Source organism: Suricata suricatta, chromosome 13 (genome assembly GCF_006229205.1).
Source record: "Suricata suricatta isolate VVHF042 chromosome 13, meerkat_22Aug2017_6uvM2_HiC, whole genome shotgun sequence".
NCBI classification, from domain to species: domain Eukaryota; kingdom Metazoa; phylum Chordata; class Mammalia; order Carnivora; family Herpestidae; genus Suricata; species Suricata suricatta.
The window spans coordinates 68,864,016-68,884,245 of NC_043712.1; the positions used below are offsets into that span (position 1 = coordinate 68,864,016).

At 44.0% G+C, this 20,230-nt stretch overlaps 1 long non-coding RNA gene across 1 annotated transcript in view; it reads left to right on the plus strand.

Moving 5' to 3' along the window:
- LOC115276528 overlaps window positions 1-15,347 on the plus strand; it is a 49,348-nt gene extending 34,001 nt beyond the window's left edge. Inside the window, exons 3-5 of the long non-coding RNA XR_003901980.1 lie at window positions 6,511-6,718; window positions 10,268-10,354; window positions 15,053-15,347. This is a non-coding gene — a long non-coding RNA (uncharacterized LOC115276528). The remainder of the gene's footprint in view (window positions 1-6,510; window positions 6,719-10,267; window positions 10,355-15,052) is intronic.
- Window positions 15,348-20,230: the final 4,883 nt, after the last annotated feature.

The window sequence follows — 20,230 nt, forward strand, 5'->3', positions numbered from 1 at the left end:
AGGTAGGGCCCCTTGGTGCTGGCTTCCAAGTCCTCCCCCAGGGGAAGGCTTGCCAAGGCCAAGAGGGCCAGATGGGGCTGCTGGCAGAGAGGCTGCTGTTCCTGCTCTTTCTCCTCCCACTTTCCGACTGCCAGGGACCTTGGGTGGTGGCAGCGCCTAGTCCTGATGAGGCTACATTCCTGCCCTGTAGCAGGCGGCGCCTGGCCCAGCAAGCATCCAGTTGCGTTCACTCGTTCCCTGGACCTGCTCTGGGCTGCAATGTGCCATTATCTTGCTACTCCCATTTTACACTTCACACACCCGCTTTCTCTCAAGACAGTTATTTGATCACTAACACTTTGAATATCATGATCATCGGCTCATTTATTTTTTCTATTTTAAAGGATAGTGTTGGTGTGCGCAGGGAGCAGCCCTATCGATTTCCACATTTGCCAAGGCATCCGAGTGTGAGCTGCCCATCTCGGTGCTGACTTTAATAAAAGGTTATTACTGTGATCATTATTTAGCATTTATATAGCTCCTCACAACTGTTTACCCATTATTCCTCAGAGCAGCCCTGTCAAGGTAATCAGTATTAGCAACCCCCCATTGTAGAGGCAATAAATCAGGGGTCCTGGAGAGGTTTTAGCAATATCCACAAAAAGATACAAAATGAATAACCACAGAACTGGGACGGGCCCAGACTCCCTCACTCTAGCACACGTGGTGAGTCCATTCATTCTATCATTCTGGTTAGCAGACAGACGTACACGGGGTGGGCTCCTCTTCCAGACTGCAGCTCAGGTATATACCACGGGACCTTCCCTGGCTACCCTGTCTAAAATAGCATCGCCTCCCCAAGGTACTCAACATCACATTACTGTGTTTATGGACTTTGCAGTGTGTAGTGCTACCTGAAGTTAGCTTGTCTGTGTATTTATGCTCCTCTTTATTGTCCGTCTTCACCATCCATTAAGGTCATCTCCATGACAACAGCAGTCTTGCCTAGGTTGCTCTTTGCTGTATCCATCTTCTTTCTTGAAAGCATGCAGCATACAGTAGGTGCTTAATAATGCTTGTTGAGTAAATAACAGTAAGAAGGGCCTGGTAAATACTGCTACTCGTGCATCATTTCCTTTGCCTTTTCATCTCTTTCTGGACTTTCTGGATATAGTCACACATATGGTCAATTATTCTTAATGACCCTAGAGCTAATGATTTAGTTTGTAAATGTCCTGGGTCCTTGGCTTCCTCTCCTCTTTGGCTTCCTTTCCTCTAGAGATTCCTCCAGATTTTTCAGTCATTTCTCACTTTTAGTTAAGACAGGCCAAGGAGAGAGTAGGGCAATGAAAGCCCTGTTACACAATTTCACTAGTTCTAATAGCTTTGGAAAGCTAGAAATTTGAAATTTCTAATTCCGAGATTTCTTTTTTACCTTATTTGTGGATTTTTTAAAAATCCACCTATTTTATACATGCAATACAGTGAAATGTGCTTTGAAGAAGTTAAAAGCACTGTATAAATGTAGCATATAATTATGTATGCATGTAGTCCCATTAACCTTGGTAATTGAGAGTTGGTTATACATTTAAGGTTTAATTAGTTTTGATAGAACAGGAGCTCCCACTTTTCTAATGTGTAGGGCTGGACAAGGGCTTAGAAAATGTGCCTTTGGTTGACTTTTTTTTTTCAACCGTCAAATCAAGATAAAGCTTGAAAGTTCCCTTCAAAGTCTGAAAGGTAGCCGGTAATGCTGATTTCTCATCAACAAGTAAGAATGGGCAAATGGCACTATTGGATTTTCTTGCTTCAAATTTCAGACAATAAGAATTCAATTTCCCTAAAAAAGTCTTAGGTTGATCTTGGAAGAAAGACACCTGGGATAATCTAAAAATGAACTTTTCTATTTAAATGTCATTTTTAAAAATGTACTTTATAGCTCTATGTGCAACCAGAAAATGGGTTGCCCTCTTGCTTTAAATGTAAGGAGTCCATGTAATATCTTATTTTGATAACATGTGCTGTTGCATTTGGTGCTCGCTACAACTCTGCCCATAGATATTCTCAGTGCTACTTTCCATAGATGAAAAAATGGAAGCTACGCCGTTAAATGCCATATCCAAGGTCTTAGAAGAAGTCACCAAGAAGCCTGGTCTGGCTCATGTCTCCTGACCGCAGTCTAATATTCTCCACAATAATGTGAGAAAACCACATTGGAATGGAAAGACCCATCCTTAGTACTGCTTTCACAGTACAAGTTTCAAAGCTCAGGCAAACACTTTGCTTCATAGTTAAATCGGCCACTCTTACTCAACGTGTGCTATGTCCCAGGCCCTGTGCTTTGCCTGGAAGGACACAGAGAAAGTAAAAGACAGGTTAGAGTTCCCAGGCTCTTATACTCTGTTTGGGATGGGAGACACACACTTATAAACACGGCCGTCACCCAAGGAGGTGGAGGCATGCGCTAAGCTAGATGAACTTGGCATGGAATCAAGATTTAATTGAGGCTATACTGAGAAGAGGGAATTTTATCTACCTAACATCTTATCTTCCGTGACAAGAAGGTGGAAGATAATATTTTTAGGGGAGGCGGGTGGGGTGGGGTGGCTTAAAGGGGGATGGGTATTAAGGAGGGCACCGTAGTGATGAGCACTGGGCAGCACATGTTAAGTGATGAGTCACTAAATTCAACACCTGAAACTAATATTACACTGTATGTTAACTGGAATTTAAGTTAAAAACTTGCAAAAAAAAAAATGAGGAAGGTTTCTACAAAGAGGGAGGAGACGAGGCATTGCTAGCAGAGGACCCATCATTACCAGAGAGAGATGGCAGATGGACAGAGGGAAGAGCAAGTGGTCCTTGGACTCCCGCGTGGAACGTGCCTGTCTGGAGAGGGACGCAAGCTGGTGCCCTGTTGTAGAAGGCCTTGAGTACATGGATGTGCGAATACACACCTACATGGCTGTGGGCAAGGAAGCCAGCAAAGAGTGTTGAACAAAGAGGTGACATGCTCAGAACTGAGCTCTACATACAACAGCTGCGGTGCTTTGCACTTTGGAGATGACCTGCTTGTCCATTGCTGGGCCCACGGTCCAAATGCCATGGTCCAAGTCCAGGCTGAGGCCCCCCAATTTTTCATTTCTTTTTCTTTTTTTAATTAATTGATTTATTTTGAGGGGGAAGGAGCAGAGAAACGGAGAGAGAGAATCCCAAGCAGTCTCTGCACTATCAGTGCACAACGGGATGCAGGGATTGAACTCACGAACCTCGAGATCATGACCTGCATTGAAATTAAGAGTCTGCTGCTTAACCAACTGAGCCACCGAGGTGCCCCCAGAATTTTCATTTCTAGGGAAAATCAGAATTAGGTGATGCAATGCTGCTTGTCTGGGAACCACAATTTGAGAACTAGTAACAGAGTAACTACCAACAAGGAGGGGTCAAGACCAGATTAGTAAATGGACAGAAGTAAAGGGACTGATCCAACAGCAAAGGCCAGAGGAATGGGGCCCCGACCAGGCAGCTGACGGTGGAAAGGTGTGGAAGCACGGCCAGAACAGACCAACTGCTTCCAAGGACAGGGACCACGGGACCATGTCCTGGGTCATTTCAAATCACTAATCCTTGGTAAATCTCCAGTGCCTGTACCAGGTACACAAGAAAGCACTTGAAATTCATTTTTTATAGTAGCAATCCTGTCTAGAAATTAAGCTCTGAGTTTTATCTTACTCCCCCTCCCACATCAATAACCTCATTCTCGTGCAATTTAGGTTGCTAACGCATCTTTCAGGGAGAACATCCCGTATCTGCACCTAGCCAGCAAGTGTATCTATCTGTAAATATAAAATTGTATTAAAATGGATTTCCTTATTATTTCATGTCAGAACACCCTTGTAGCTAAATAGTGTTGAAAATAAATACGGAGTACAGAAAGCAACTATCTCTGCATAGTGGGGCAAAAATATTAATTTGCCATGCCATGTAAATACCCTATGAAAACATAAGTGAATCATTTAATCAACCATCATGCACTGAGCACCTACTACGTGACAAGCCCCACGGATGTGTTTGGATACAAAGATGAATAAAACATGCACCATCCTCATGGCCACTTGGAATCTAACCCTCTTTTTTCTGTGCTCTTAAATCCACCCAAGGATTGTGTTTTGCTTATAATGAAAATTCTAAAGCAGGGACAGAAGATAGTTAGGTTTTCTAAACTGACCACCTCTGCTGTTTAATTATTCAGCCGAAGAGAACACTTGGGTTCTGGGTTATCCTCCAAGCTCTGACACAGAGTCTGGGGGCCATCCAGCCCTGTTTACCCGCCCTGGTCTTTAGGGTAGTGACTATTTTATCACTTACACCTTTCAATACCCAGAGAGAGTGCCACTTGGGTTTTCTAAATATCATTTCTTTGACTACCTCCCAAATTCACAGGGTCACTTCAGGACCAGAGAGAGGTTGGCACTGTGGCGTGCTTCCCACAAGCACTAACAGTTCTGGAGAGGAGCAAGTATTTTCACAGCTGCAGGTCGGAGTGCGGAGCTTTCTACTGTCAGTGAGAATCACGTCCCAGGGAAAATATAGAAGGGGGACTGACCGTCAAAGGGATAAGGTGACAGGAATGTTGTTTACTGGAGTCAGAGAGCAACTGGAAATGATTTCTGCAGCTGGAACAAAACCAAGACAAGGGTTGAAGGTCAACTTCCTCTTTTGTCTTGGCTAATCGGCCCGCCTCAGCCGCCTCTTTCAAATGCTCCGGGTCTGCCGACTGCTTCTACTCTATAAAAGACCCCACATGTGGTACTGACCTATTCCTCTTGGGCACTGGAGGGAAACAAAAGGACAAATGTCCAGTCTCATCAGAATTAATGAAGCCGTCCGTGGTGTCCGGCTCTCTCTGTCCCATCCCCAGCCTCCTCCATCTCCAAGCATTACGGATTTTATTTACTTAAACACCCTCCCATCCATCACATTCCCCACCTTGGCCACTACAAGCACCGGCCTCCATGCTGATGCCATCTCTGTCACAAACGGCTGCGACAACCTTCTACCACATTCTGCTTAGCCCGCTCCAGGCCATTCCTCACATTAACTCACAATAATTCATTTACAGCAATCTTTCAGAAACTCAAATACTACTACTAAAATCAGAATACCCCGTACATACACATTGAACCTAACTTAGAAATTTTTTCTGACTGTAAATTGGCAATTGTCAGAGAGGAGGTGGGTGGTGGGAGGGGTGAAACAGGGGAAGGGTATTAAAAGTACATTTATCGGGGCACCTGGGTGGCACAGCCAATGAAGCGTCTGACTCTTGGTCTCTGCTTGGGTCATGATCTCACTGTTTGTGAGTTCGAGCCCCACATCAGGCTCTGCGCTGATGGTGCAGAGCCTGCTTGGGATTCTGTCTCCCTCATCCTCTGCCCCTCCCCCCTCGTGCTCGCTCTCTCTCTCTCTCAAAATAAATAAAGTTTAAGAAAAAAATTTTTACCTGAAATTGATGTAACACTGAATGTTAATTACACTGGTATTTGAAAAAATAAATAAATAAAAATTCTTTTTTTTTTCCTGTGGCTCTCCATTGCTCTAAAGACTTACTCAAAGTGACTATATCCCAAGTGTGGCCCAGAGTGCGTGCATGATCTGTGCCTCTAGAAAGCTCCGTTTCTTCTTTCTGTGGCACCCTGCTCCTCCCTCCTCGCTGGCTTTGCCCTCATCACCCAGATTCCCCCGCCTGGAACTCTCACCCCTGCTTTGCCACATTGTTTCCTACACACCTTTCGGCTCCTAGCCCATATTAGCTCCTGAGGGATGCTTGAGGAAGCCCCTCCCCCCCGCCTCCCTGGGGGGTCAGATCCCCATGTTCTAAACCCCCTCAGCACCATCACCAGCTCATGAACCCTTCATGGATTTATCACAGGACATTTACACGATCTGGTATGATCGCTTTAATTTTGCCTGTCTTCCCACTAGACTGTAAGATCCACAAAGCTAGTGACTCTGTCCTTTTTTGCCTACTATGCTCCAGAGCCCAGCAGGATTTCCGGTACATTTTAGGTACTAAATAAATATATTCATTATGAAGGATGGATGTAAAGTAGGCAAAGTTATACTACTAAGATAAGGAGGAGGAGGTCTAGCATTTTTAGTGAATGATAATAATAAAGGTAACAACACAAATTTTCAATGTTAGGTAAAGTTCTAAGGTATATTTATAATTCATTCCTCATAACAACTCTATGAGGTAGTTATTTTTATTACCCTCATTTCATAGATAAGGAAACTGAGGCACATACAGATCATCTACTCAAAATCACACAGCTGGCAAATGTAGTGTACCTCATCACTGGAAAGATACTACAGTCATATATAACCACCAGGAGCCAGGCCGTTCTGGACACTTCTTTTGTCCAGCCACTTTAAAGGGATTTAACAACCCCTGCTTTTGAGGGTCAAGGATTTATCTTATTTGGAATTGGACACTAAAAGTAAAAAAAACCCTCTATGCCCTCTTTACAGATGTGTTCACCTCCTCAACAGAGGAAGATCAGAAAGAAAAAAACGTTTCAGCTGCCTCTGTGTCACTTTTCTGGATGAAATTTTCCTACGTGAATGTAAGGATGGGCCAATCCTAACGAGCACAGTGCAAAGCCATAGCTCCGTCTGACCTCAGCTCCGACTGTATTGTTTTAAAGTGAGCAGCTCAGAAATCGAAGAAGCTAAATGGGTAAGTGAAAGGGAAAAGGAGAGAGAATTCAGAGTATGGGAAGAAGAAGGGAAGAACAGTTCCCTAGGAAGAAAGATTGAAATAGAGATATATTTGTTTAGAAAAGAAGATGAAAAGGAATGCGCTGCCTCCCAAATGTCTCCAGGAAGCCACCGGCTGTGCACGCCACCATAGATCAGTTTATTTTGGGCTCAACCTGGAATAGAAAGCCTAATGTTTAGACAAGGCAAAGGCTTCTGGGGAGGAGGGGAAGGGAGGACCGCAGGAAGGCACTATGTGGAACAAATAACAAATAACTTAGGTGCAAAATGAAACTCTAGATGGAGCAGTTCCCTCTATTTGAATTTTCTGTGGAGACTGATAGTGATTTCGCTGGATTAATAACTATTGAAACGACGCCTGGTAGCTCTGTGACAGGAAATAGAATTGGATGAGCCACCATTTACAAAATGGAACCTGACGTGGGGGGTGGTGCATGGAAAGAGGGGAAGGCAGAAGGTTAGGAGGAGGAGGAGAGAGGGGAAAGAGAAAAATTACAGTGGGAGGAGTCTTGGAATGGTGTCTGAAAATATGGAGTGTGCTCTGGAATATGATACAGGGTGCAAGGCTCTGGGGTCCCAGTGCTGGGATTGGACTCCTGTTTCCATCATCTGCTAGTTGCAACCTCCCTAAACCTCATATGTCCCATCTTTAAAATTGGGGTTATAATCATATCTAGCTCATAAGATTTTCTTAAAGAATTAAAGAAACTAATCCTTGTTAACTTCATGGCATCTAGTAACTGCTCAATAAATATTAGTGCCACTGCAGCTAGTGAAGACAATTTATCAGCTGATAGCATGAACCTAGCAATACTGGCTATGTTGGATAATGTTGGAATTCATTAGAAATAGCCAAGAATAATGCTGTGTTAGACTCTCTTCTGAGGGAAGGTCATCACCTAACAGTGAGCTTTGATGCAGGAACCCAAGGTAAGACACCATTTTCCAGAAACCGATTTCATAGACAAGCCTACAATGAATGTTTCAACTTCTCTCCTTCTTTTTGCCTGCATTTTCTTTTTTCTCCTTGGTTACGCTTTTACTTCGTACTCTATTTTCCAGACCTTGGAAACCTCTGCTGATCTCCCCATGTAAGGATCCTGTCGAGACAGACTAAGCAGATCTGTTTCCTCTATGCTTTAAACACTGGGGGCCAAGAGGGAAAAATGTTTGCTTTGGGTGGGTGCCAAGTAAGTACAGGGAGTTGGGGGAGAGAGTTTGTAATGACACAGTAAGAAAGAAAATATTTACGTTTCATTTTAATTGAACTTTTCTTAAGCTCACTACATTTTAGTAGGTGAAAAAAATCAACATATGAGAACACTGGGAACAAAAATACACATAGCTCTGGCTTCACGCACAGAAGTAGAAAAGCCGGTGGAGAAAAGGAAACCAGTATAGGCATCTCTGGGAAGAGCTGCTCTATCAAAACCCTGAGCTTAGGAGCTCTGCCTTTATCACTTCATTTCCATGGTTAGTGTAGATCTTGGTTCACTGGCCCATAAAACTGGCAAGATAATGAACAAGTTCATAACTTTAAATATATTTCGTCTATTGGGTCCACTGCAGTGCCTTGAGGAGCAGGTTGGTAGAGTGTCACACCCCAGTCAAACCTGGAAACGTATTGTAAAAGGCGACAGCTTCCCGTTACTGTCACGGTTTCCTGAGCATTTACTATGTGCTAGGTCCTGTGCTAATCACGATCTCATCTAAACCTCCCAGAAGCTGTGTGAAGCAGGTGTTATTGAGCATATTTTACTTATAGTTGATGTCGGGCAATTCACTTGGGTCACACAGCTGATTAGTAGTAGAGATGGGATTTGAACTCAGGTCTGTAGGACACCGAACCCTGGGCTTATGCTGCGCTGTCAGGTGCGGCCCCAACCATCCAGCCACAGGCCTCCAACGGCACCTGAAAAGACTCATTATCTTAGGGTTTATGAAGACAACAAATAGTAGCTGAGTGTGAGAACCCTGTGTCTGTGTGTGTGTGACGTAATTAAATGACACATGGAATCAATCTGTCAAATGAATCATCGTGGGATGAGAATAGAAACCCGCAGGCGCTCCCTCTAGCCCCAGGCTACGGAAAGCGTCTGCTCCTCATCATGTTTCTCTTCTCCCTGCGTTATCTAGCTTTTCCTAATCCATTTCGGTGTGGACCGCCCACCTTCACATCCCAGCTGAGCCTCAGTTCTGTCATCTGGATAAGCCATGCTGAGCTCACGGCCTCACCAGCATGAAGACAATGAACGCATTTAAAACATCTGAAAGAGTCCCTGGCACATTCTCCATGTTTTGAAAACGTGACCTGCTAGCACTGTGCCACGTCCTTGAATGGGGACCACACTCCCCTTTGAAGAACCCGACTTCAGTCCTTGGGGCTGTCCTGGGAAACGTTACCACCGTCTTGCCAGGGAGGCTCCACCCTCTCCGATGTGTCTGTAAACCGCTCTCACCTGACTGACTTGCTCACTGCCCAGAAAAGGCCCCCTCTCTGCCCGAACCCGCTCTGAGGAGGGCGGGGGTATGTGTTCTGTGCCCTTTGCCACACTGAGATGTGGGAAAATGTTCTCCGATGTTCTGATGGTAATAAGAATCACCTCCTGTTTGGGGTCAAAGCTACAAATGGATGTGATTTTTGGGGTTTTCTTGGATTTTTGTTTTGTTTCGTTTTGGACAACGGCCATGAAATCTGCATGTCTAAAATCCCCTGGAATATAGCGACTCAGGAATGCCGCTGTTTAATGTGAAGCTTTTAAACAAGACTGGGAAACATATGTAAAGATAGCAATTCCAAATCGACCTGCTTAATCTGTACACGTTCAAAGAGGGTTTTCTTTCTACTGTGCAGCAGCCCGACTCACAGAGTTGGTTTCCAAACCCCACACTATTAAAGTGTGTTTTTAAGTTTGAGTGTGTCTATTTAAAGTGTGTTTTTAAAGTTTCAGACTCTTCATGCTGTATTGTCCAGTACAGTGTTCTCATTCCACAGATGAGAAAACTGAGGCTCATTCAGATGGGTTAAGTTGGTGCCCCTGATGATATGTTTCCTCCAATATTTTGTCTGATCAAACTTAGCTTTCCTGAATTATAAAGATTCCCCACCCCTCGCCACTAAAACTATTATTAAACTTTCTAGCTAAAATCCCTCACTTTATCACTTGTCTGGATAACACATGGAAAGTGGGAAGGGGCTTCCATTTTGTTATTGTTGAATCTTTCCTTTTCTCACCTAATTTTAACTCCATTGTTCTCCAAGGGCATTCTGTTTTTCTAGGTCAAAAACACTGGCAACCTTCTATGTTTCAACCTGCTACCTCAAAGTCAAGTACAATCTCTATGTTTAAGTTTATGTAGTCATCGATACGGCAAATTCTGTTTCTTGCTTCTTTATTTTCTTGGCATACAGTAGACTTCAAAGTAAATCTTACAAAGTCAAAAGATTTACCGTGTAAATAGACGTAAACCATGCGCAGATACAGACTAATGATGTATTTATTAATAGACTCCTGAATTTCAGTCTCTCACAACACTTCGAGGGTACCTATTTGGAGTCCCCAAGACTGGCCTGATCTTGTCTGACATAAACACGGTAAGGCACCAGCGGTAGAAATCAATCTAGAAGGAAGTTCTAACCTGTTGCGTGACTGAAAAGAGAACAGCAAATTACATTTGCAGCAACGCGAGGTTGAGCCGTGTGCCTGGCAATGACACTGACAACAACCCAGGCCTGGGCGGAGGTCAGAGGTTGGAGGTCATGGTGGACCCTGCCGTACATTCATTCCGTCTCTCCTGGTTTGGACCAGCTGGTCCTTCATGTGTAAACACTGAACAGAGAGCTCCAAGTGTCTGATGTCAGTGTGTTTGTGACAGTGCAACAGAAGGTGTGCGAGGTGTCAGGGAAAGTGACCGCCGCGTCTCCTTTTGTACCCTCCGAGGGGAGCTCATGAGTGACTGGGACCCTCTATCAGTCACCCGCCTGAGCAGAAAGTGACAAGCAATCGCAGGTCCCCTCAGACCTTCCTTGTGCAGACGGATCCATAAGACACTCTATGGGGAGGACTCCCCCAGGGCAGAAGTTTCCGGGTGAAGGGATTAAAAGTGGTTTCAAATCCAGCCTTTAAAAGTGGGAACAAAGCAGTGACTCAGGAGCAGGTTTCCCAGGAGCCCGCCGCAGCTGTTTCAGTCCAGTGCCCAGCCGCCTGGAGGGGCAGCCTCGGTCCCTGCGACAGCGGACAGAAGGCAGAGCCACCCAGCCAGGGCCTCGGGCCCCACACAGAGAGGGCTCACTGTGCCCCTCCCTGCTTGTGTCACCATGGGCAAATGACCCCACTGACACTAAGTTTCCTCACCTGCAAAACGGTAGATACCTAAGTCATAGTGTTGTTGCCAGAAATAGCGTTACCTAGTCGTCAGCGGTCTCCAGAGCTTTTAGAACAGCGCCAGGCATGTAGCAGGAGATCAGTTAACAAGGAGAAAGAAGAACAAACACTTTAGTGCGTCCTCTGTGCGGCGCTGCTTTAAGAACTGTAAGTGTATCATTCATTGAATCGTTCCCCCAACAACACTAACACGAGCACCAATATGATCTGCATTTTATAAGTGAGGAGACAGGCATGGCAGTTAAGTCCCCATACCCAGCAAGGGAAGGGGGCCTCACACCCAGGTGGTCGTCTGACGCCAAAGCCCATGCTCCTCACCAACAAAAGGTGACCAGGGTTTGTCCTGAGAATGACTCACAGAAAACAAGACCATAGCAACAAACTGGCGGCGGCCTTCCTTTCTCCTCTCTCTTCCTCCCTCCACCCCAAGGAATACCCTCCCCCTGCACTCAGAGGGCACCCAGCCATCTCGGAGTGGCTGAGGCCACACCAGACGGTTCTGGGCCGAGGGGAGATCATTCCAGAGTCTTTTCAAGCTTCGCTCTGGGCGCTGAGCCTAACCTTTATTTTGTAACTGATTTACTCTACCCAGAAGTCAGCTTCGGCTACCTTGTGTGAGAACTCGGTAGACTTGGGAAATACTCGGCTGGCCAACCAGAAAATTAAGTAAGAAAGTCATCAGGCCCTGAAGCCTAATTCTCAAATGCCAGACGATTCAGAACAATGAGTCACTCTTTGAAAATAGAAACAGTTGTCCTCTAGCATTTAAGTTCTTGCAGCATAAAATAGTGTAACGGTTCGAAACTCGGCATGAAAACCTGAGTTCCAGTCTTAGCTAGCTCTGTGACCCTGAGAAAGTATCTTAACTTCTCTGTGCTATCATTGCCTCATTTTATCACATGAGAGTAATAAGAGGCTCTAGCTGAGGAGTTGCTGTCAGGTTTAATAAGTTAATATAAGTAAGGATTTTAGAACATGCCTGGCACCTCCCCAAAGCTATATAAATATTAGCTTTTCTTATTATTATTCTGTTTCAGTACATGCATACAGGCTTTGCAGCAATGTCTTTAAAGAAGAGCTTTGCTGATGTTTTATTCCTTTTGAAAATGGTTTCCCTGTTTTTACCATCTCACTACCAGCCACCACCCCTCCCCTGATAATCCCCCTCCCCGCCATCTCCTCTTTTCCTTAAAAGCAAAGGAAATTACATCTAAAAGCCTCACGGAATTACAACACTCAACATGCTCATAAAAGTCAGGAAATGCAAAAGTTAGAATTCTCTGAAGACCGGGCCCTGAGATCGATTTCAGAGGGCTCAAAGGAGCCTCCTAAAGTTTCTGGGGGGAGCCTCTCACTGCCCCTCTTCAGCAGCTGCTCCATCTTCTAGAACGCCTCATGTGGACCCCCACGGGCCTTGCCATTTCTACCTTTGCTCAGAACTCAGACTCAGATCTACCGCAAAGAGCAGGAGTGCTCAGACTTGAGGGAGAATCAGAGTGCCCCATGAGGGGGGTCGTGAAAACACACCACTCTGGGCCCTGCTGGCAGTTTCCCGGAGGTCTAGGGTGGAGCCTCATAATTTGTATTTCTCACAAGCACCCCAGGGAGGCTGATGCCTCTGGGACACACTTTGGGAACCACGGCCATGGGCATTTCCCTGCACCCTGAATACGCTCCCCCAAACCCCACAGACCTCTACCATGAAAAATTCTGTTCATGTATGTACATTGCTCCTCAATGTTTTGAAAATAGAAAACAAATTCTGTTCGAAGCCCAACACAGCCTCGACAAAACGAGACTCGCCTCAGTTCAGCGGCTCGCCTCACTCCGCCCACCTTTATCCTTGCAGCCAGTTTCTGCCTCTATCTTTGCACAGATGGTCAGGACTGTGTGTATGTCTATACACATCCAGCCCCGCTTGTTTACATGTACACATTTGTGTTTCTCCTTCTCCCCCATTAAACTATAAAGTCCTTGAATGTCTTTCTCTCTAAGGCGCCATAGCACCTGATGCTGAACACACAGTGGGGGGTTAATACGTGCAGTTGACGGATAAATGTTGACTTTTTTATTGTACCTGGTAAGCAAAGTGAAGAAACAAATATTGCCATGAGAACTTTAAACTTTGCATCAGAGACCAAAGCGTGTTTATGTTTGCAGCATTAATGTAGCCAAAAGATGACTTTCCACTCCCATGTAAATATGCGGTATGTTGCCAATGAGCATTTTAAATGCTTTGATGCCATTCTCAGAAATACCATCTGTGCATCTTCAACTCACATAGTTATCAGAATGAGTAATTTAACATAGGGGAGTCTGTTGCCTCCTTATAGGGAGTTGCGAGGGAGATACAAGTTCTAGAAATATTAGCGTAATTGTCATCAACTTTTATTTTATGGGACGTTCGTGCACCAAGTACATCTCCAGTTCATCTTCCCAGGATTAAGAAAGGGATGGCACTAGCGCTGAGTACTTTCTGAGAGTTAATAATTAACCCAGAAGTTATTATTATTACTATGTACTGATTTACAAGTCACATAAACATCAATCGTCAATGGATGAGATAATTATTGTTTCAGCTATTGAACAGCTAGGAATTAAACTGCACCAAGTTAAGGACAAAGTATATTATCAGTCTTTCCCAAGCAAGCAAAGGCGAGAAGAGAGCCAATCAGAAAGCAAAACTTCCGTCTCCATGTCCTCTGAGGTCCAGAATATACATTAACCGTAATGACTTTGGAGGTCAAATATTTACTCAATTCTGTTGAAAGAAGTCAGTGTTCTACCTACTCCCAGTTGATGTGATGATGTGTGGACTTTCAGGGTTTTTTTTTTTTTTTTTAAGGATTTGATGCCACATCTAACCTTCTTCTGATCTTATTCTTTTCTGATCATTACATTAAGGAGAATGCTGCTGGTGTATTCTGAACATTTGGTTTCTTTCAGCTTAAATCTTTCTAAAGTTCAACCAGGGACCAATAATGAGTTGTAACTGAGAGTAAGTGTAGGTTGTTTCTGAATTTTTAAAAAAGTGATTTCATGCTATTGTTACTTTCATAATAAAACGCAGAGATATCTGGGTTGATTTCTTTCCTTGGTCTGATTCCCAGTGTTACTTTTATTCACCCAAGTCAGGTCTTGTTTTATAAAAGAAGCTGTGTGCATGCACTTGACCTAGCCTTTTCTTACACATGCTGCATAATTACAGGCAGCACACTTCTTCTCCCTTGCAATTAATTAATCTTTCTTCCCCAAAGACATTAGGACAGTGAAGGAAGCAGGGTATTCTGTCTTTAAAGGTTAAAATCAGAGTTTGCCATGTCACATACAGGTTCCAAGCCAGCCAGACTCTTTTTAAAATTTATTTTGTTTTCTTTAATTGTGATATAATTAACATATAAATTCGTGTATGTTTACGATGCGCAATGTGTTGACTTGATACATTTATATACTGCAATATGATTACCACTGTAGCACTAGCTAACACCTCTAACCTATCACTTAATTATTTCTTTTTGTACTGGAAAAATTTAAGATCTAGTCTCTCAGCAACTTTAAAGTTTAAAAAGCAGCCTTGTTGAGTATAATCATTATGCTATGCATCAGACCTCCATATCATATTTCTCTACTACTTGCAAGTTTGTACCCTTAGACATCTCCCCAATTCCCCTACCCTCCAAGTCCCTGATAATCACCGTTCTACTCTGTTTTACAAGCTCAGCTTTTTTAGATTCCACATATAAGTGAGATACATACTTAGCATTTATCCTCCCCTGTTCAAGCCAGATTCCTGGCTCATCGGTGTGGCTTTATAACCAAAGAGGCAGATGTCGCACATTAAAATATGCCAAGAACAGCTATGGTCAAGAAAATTGGAAAATAACCCTGATCCTCCTCTGCTATTTCAGAAGCAAGGTTAAAACTGACTTCAAAGGTAACCGATATTCGGATCAATTCCAAGAAGATGAGAATTTAATCCAGTTCAACCACCGCTGGAAACTGTGGATAATATGAAAGTAATAGTCAACACAAACTCAGTCTTCAAGAAAGAGAACACGAAAAGATGATAAGAGGTCAAAAGTCTTCATGGCAAAGTTCTTTTATTCTTCCAGGATTCTGTTGCAGTTTACTTCCTAAATTGTGTTTGCTTCCAGTTAACAGGAGAACTTTGGAATTAATAAAAGATTATAATCAGTAATGTAATTAACAGTGTGCTTTCATTAATAAATACAGATTTTTAAAATCTAGTGTTTTAGTGAAGAAATTTTCCCTGAGGAAAAAAAAATTTAATCCTTTTGTGTGTTTACGAAGTTTAACTTTATGGGGCAACAGAGAAAAAGAACTAGATCTTTAATGGAAAAGACAAACACAGCCCATTTTCTGCATTTCACTTATGGGAGAATGCTGGAAACCTAGGGTTTGTGCAATTGGGCGTCAGATTTTCCGCCACAAGGTAAGAGTCATAGAGCGTTTGATTCTTCACATATAAATTAACTGGAGTTGTTTTAGGCTGAATCTACCACAATTTCTCTTTGCAAGGCTCACATGTGTACCTGTTGTTATTTTGTCTGCTGCAAAGTTAATTTCCTCGCTATAAAAGTCTTCTCAAATACCCAAATACATCATTTCATCCACCAGCAAACTTTCAGAATCCCCCCAGCTATAATAGTCCCATGTATTTCTAAAGACGTGTTCTTTTGGAGCACAATGCTTTCCCAAAAACATGCCTGGGAGACTTCAAATCCTGTGGTGGTGTTCTCCACTGCTCTGAGGGTACTCTTTGGGGGTGATGCACACTACCTCGCATTGCAGTGGCATGAACAGGCACCTGAGCACTGGAATCAGACCTGAGTTCAAATCCAGCTCTATGCCTCAGCGGCTGTGTGTGCTGTGAGATTTTATGGCCCTTCTCAGTTTCCTAATCTGATAGCCACCTAATGGGATTACTGTGAGCCTCTGAGAAACTGATGCAGGTAGCCACACTGAAGAGTGTCAGCACACCGTACACTCTCAATAAATGGCACCTGCTGTTGTTACGATTGCTTGGTTGGTGTTCAGTAGCCCCTCTTTTCACATCAGTTTTAAAACACGTGAACATCCTCCCCTCCCCCCCAGAAATGGCTCATCCACTTTACTCTGCTACAACACACGGCCTCCCACTTGTTCACCTACCAACTGACCTGCATTCGTCCAACGTACTTAGGGCAATATCCAGTCCACAGGCATTTATCAAGTGCTTATTTTCACCTGGCAAAGAAGGTACTCTTCCCAGTAATGCCATCCCTGCTTTTCGAGAGCTCACAATTTCATGGAAAAAGACAGATGAAAAAAAAAATACAATTCAGTGAAAAAGAATTAGGGAAATGGCAGACAAAGGGATCTTTTTAAAAGAAGACATCTTGAAGGATGACTAGGAGTCTGTCAGGTAGAAAGGATGGAGGCCAGGGGAGAATGAGGCTCCTAGCAAAAGTATTGGGTAAAGCAAATTATTAATCAGAAGTTGATTAAAGATGACAAAATCAGAACACGAGAAAGGCAGTCGGGCATGATGAGCACTCTTGCACCTAAGGATTGAGGGGGACACTGAGCGCTGACCACAAAATTAGCTCTTGGAGCCCAGATTGTGTCTCTTACCCAAACCTTATGTTTCTCTGCTTGAAAACCAATAAGCTTCACCTCTATGAAATCCATTTTCTATACTGGCCACCTATATTTGCATGAGATATTGCTTCTTTTCTTCCAAATTTATATTCTTTTTTTAAAAAATTTAAATGTTTATTTATTTTTGAGAGAGAGACAGTGAGAGGGAAGGGCAGAGAGAGGGAGGAAGACACAAAATCCGAAACAGGCTCCAGGCTCCAAGCTGTCAGCACAGAGCCCAACCCAGGGCTCAAACTCATAAATTGTGAGATCATGAACTGAGCTGAAGTCAGATACTCAACCAAGCCACCCAGGCACCCCTCAAATTTATATTCTTTATCTACTAAATCAGTTACTTATAAAAACAAATGATAAAACCCAGGTGACTTTAGCAAAGAAACAGAAAACAAACAAAAAAACCATGCTCCTCTAATGTCAACCTTTTTTTTTTTAGTGTTTATTTATTTTTGAGAGAGAGAGACAGAGTACAAGTGGGGGAGGGCAGAGAGAGAGAGAGAGAAACACAGAATCAGAAGCAGGCTCCAGGCTCTGAGCTATCAGCACAGAGCCGGAGGTGGGGCTCAAACTCATAAGCCACGAGATTGTGACCTGAGCCAAAGTTGGATGCTTAACCGACCGAGCCACCCAAGTGCCCCTAAGGTCAACCTTTTTGACGTTTCTGCCTTAAGTCTATAGTCTGTGCTTGGAATGGTCCAGGGGAGTATGTCCTGGGCCACTGTCTTATCAGTCCACGGATAAGAGCTGCCAAGTTCTGCACACTCATTACGCACCAATTCCTTCCCCTCGCCTCATGTAATCCTCCCAACAGCCTTATGAAGAGTGGTATCACTCCTACCCACTCTGTGTATCAGCAGAGATGAAACTTGAGAAATTACTCGCCAAGACCACACACCGGGTCGTGACAAGGCATAGACCTGACCACAGGTCATCTGACTTCCCAGCCGGCACACCATCATGCCCAGAGCAGCGGTTCCCTCTACTGGGTCTTGAACTGAGGCCAGACAGTAAGGGACAAGTTCACAGTCTGCTGTGAAAGGAAAAAACAAAACCCAAAAAGCCCACTATAATGACATCTTACACAGAGACAAATTTATTAAAGAATGACTATGAGTTTAGGTCTTACTTTTTTTTTTATATCACACTGTCTGTCCTTTATTTTATGGGAAGATGAAATTGAAGATGGTAGTTGCTTTCTTTATGATGTCCTACTTAGGAAACAAAAAACCCCAAAGCTGGCATCTGCTGTCGGTTTTTAATTTTAAAAATTTGTTTTCATTCCCAGAAACCTAAAATCTAAAATTTACAACTGGGTGAGAAAATATCTCCCTCCATGTAAGGCACATGTTTATCTTCTGCTGTCCACATGACTAGCCATTGTCGTCTTGAACTTGCAATTTCTCACTGCCTGATTTTTAAGTGCTGCCACTTCCCTTCCCCAAACTTGGAACCATTTCTTAAATGCACTTATATTTACAGGAGGAGAGTAAGTGAATAGATAATATAATAGCTTTCTTCTACTGTGGTTTCCACAAGAGTGAAAAATCCAGGCTTTTCTTATCATAACCGGCTGGAAACGTTCCACATTGGAGATGTCAAGTCATAACAATGGGGGGGGGCACTTTGCTCTCAGAACTACACAGTTCTTCTACAGAAAAGACATTCTTAAAAGCTGTTTGCAATATCCTACATTAATTTCCTCTGGTAAGGCATCTCATACAAAGGGGTCTTATAAATGGATTAAATGTGGTTGGGCACAAAAGTACAGTAAGCCCTCTGTCAGATGCTCTAGAGGGTGGATGCCACAAACAGGGGCTTCCTTCATATGCGTTCCCTGCAAATAGCTGACTTGAAGTTTTGTGACCAGTAATAACCTCCTTAAAAATAAACCACTTATACCATCTGCTTAACAGGGCTCTATAAACTATACCAGGAATGTGTGGCTTTTCTACCCTGGCAAATGTCTTCCAAGTTGACAAAAGGAGGAACAGAGGGAGGAGGCAGGAGCTGGGTAGCACTGGCTCTTTGAAAGCCATCGCTGCGCACCAGCATTGTTGGGCCTCTGCCCACGCTCAGCGTCTTCCTCGGCAGGAATATGTTTCAGATGGGGAAGAGCAGAACCCGCCTCAGCATTTCCAAGGCCAAATGACTCGAAGTTGGACAGGGCTAGGTTAGGACGAGCAGGCGGAGGGGCTAGAATGAGCCCTCCGAGCTGGGGTGGCCAAAGAGAGTGTAGCTTGTAGTCCAGCTTTGGTACCTGAGCCAGTTAAGACACTGATGCAAGAGTGGAAGAGAGATCAGGATATTATTATTTTTTAATGTTTATTTTATTTTTGAGAGGGAGAGAGAGAGTGTGTGGGTGTGACAGTGGGAGGGCCAGAGAGAGAGGGAGACAGAGGATCTGAAGCAGGTTGCAGGCTCCAGGATCCAAGCTGACAGCACAGAGCCCCAATGTGGGGCTCAAACCCATGAACCGCAAGATCCTGACCTGAGGCAAAGTCAAATGCTTAACCAACTGAGCCACCCAGGGGCCCCTATTTTTTTATTTGCGAGAGAGAGAAAAAATGAGAGAGACACAGACAGAGCGAGCAGGAAGACGGTAGAGGGAGAGCGAGATCATCTTAAGCAGACTCCATGTTCTCAGTGAGGAACCTGAAGCGGGGCTCGATCTCACAACCCTGGGATCATGACCTGAGCTGAAATCAAGTCAAACGCTCAACGAACTGAGCCACCCAGACACCCCAAGGTATTATTTTTAATATCTGACAAGTATGTATTAGGAATTACTTGGACCAGAGACCAATGTGGTTTTTCTTTTTCTTTTTTTTTTTATTTTTTTTAATGCTTTTTATTTATTTTTGAGAGACAGAGAGAGACAGCTGGAGCAGGGGAGGGTCAGAGAGAGAGGGAGATACAGAATCTGAAACAGGCTCCAGGCTCTGAGCTAGCTGTCAGCACAGAGCCGGACGCAGGGCTCCAACCCACGAACCGTGAGATCTGACCTGAGCCGAAGCCGGATGCTTAACCGACTGAGCCACCCAGACGCCCCACCAATGTGGTTTTTCTATCTTCCCTCAAAATGTAGATTCGGGTAAATCCACAAGCGTAGAGTGAGATCTGCAGAATAGTTACCTAATTGAACTTACATCGTTGGGACCTGGCATAACTCGGATCCCACTGAGAATGCAAGAGAAACTGGCCACATGTGAGCAATTTCCCCAGCTAACTCATCACTGAGCGATGTGGGGCTCTCATCAGCTCACAGTTCTCTTCCAGGGGAGAGGGGAGACAGCCATTTCTCCGCGAAGCCCCCTCAGAAGGAAGGTTGGTTGGGAAGGGGTGAGGAAGGCATGTGGAGAAAGGAACAAGGGAGAAGGCGCAGCGAATAGCGTCCAGAGAATCTCCCCGACGAGATCACAGTTTCTGTA